At 34.3% G+C, this 1072-nt stretch overlaps 1 long non-coding RNA gene across 1 annotated transcript in view; it reads right to left on the bottom strand.

The window, feature by feature from the left end:
* LOC112146727 overlaps positions 1–1072 on the bottom strand; it is a 3864-nt gene that overhangs the window by 801 nt on the left and 1991 nt on the right. The window lies entirely within an intron of this gene.

Here is a 1072-nt window from a genome sequence, read left to right as displayed (position 1 = left end):
CTATCTGATACACGCCAGTTACCATCAGGAGCATTCCAGTTAATAACCAAGAAAAACAACTTTTTTCATTTAATTTTTAGAAAAAAAAACATGTTTTAATAACATTTTTTAGAAAAAAAGTAGTTACTACCTGGTGTGCACCCGTTGCTATTTGGTGAGCACCATTTTTTTAACTTCAATGTTTTAGAAAAAAAAACTTCAGTTACTATCTGATAAAAGCCAGTTACAATCAGAAGCATTCCAGTTAGTAACCAAGAAAAACATCTTTTTTTCATTTAATTTTTAGAAAATTGTTAATGTCTGGTGTGCACCAGTTACTATATGGTGTGCACCAGTTACTATGTGGTGTGCACCAGTTACTATGCGGTGTGCACCAGTTACTATGTGGTGTGCACCAGTTACTATCTGGTGTGCACCAGTTACTATGCGGTGTGCACCAGTTACTATCTGGTGTGCACCAGTTACTATGCGGTGTGCACCAGTTACTATATGGTGTGCACCAGTTACTATGCGGTGCGCACCAGTTACTTTGCGGTGTGCACCAGTTACTATATGGTGTGCACCAGTTACTATGTGGTGTGCATCAGTTACTATATGGTGTGCACCAGTTACTATGCGGTGTGTACCAGTTACTATGCGGTGTGCACCAATAAGGAACTATAATTTTTTTCTTTACTTTAATTTTTAGAAATAAATTCTTTTTTTAGTTACTATCTGGTACGGACCAGTTAGTAACCAGAATTTTTTTAACTTCAATTTTTAGAAAATACATTTCTTTTCAGTCTCTACCTGGTACGTACACAGGGCCAGTCTAAGAACAACATTTTTCAATTTGGAAATTACGATTGTAATCTCGTAAATTTATGAGATTAAAAATGGTAGATTTATGAAAATTAAAGTCGTAAATTTACAAGAAAAAAACTTTTTTTTTTTTGTTGGTTGCCCTAACTATCTGTTGTTGTACGCTAGTTAGTGACCAGAAAAAAAAATGTTTTCCTTTAATTTTTAGAAAAAACGATTGTGTTTTCTGTCTCATACAAATCCTAATATTGAATATTTTTTGGGTTCAGCT

Source organism: Oryzias melastigma, linkage group LG8 (genome assembly GCF_002922805.2).
Source record: "Oryzias melastigma strain HK-1 linkage group LG8, ASM292280v2, whole genome shotgun sequence".
Lineage (NCBI taxonomy): Eukaryota > Metazoa > Chordata > Actinopteri > Beloniformes > Adrianichthyidae > Oryzias > Oryzias melastigma.
The sequence above is the reverse complement of the archived record's forward strand: the minus strand, read 5'-3'. Positions and strand labels throughout refer to the sequence as shown.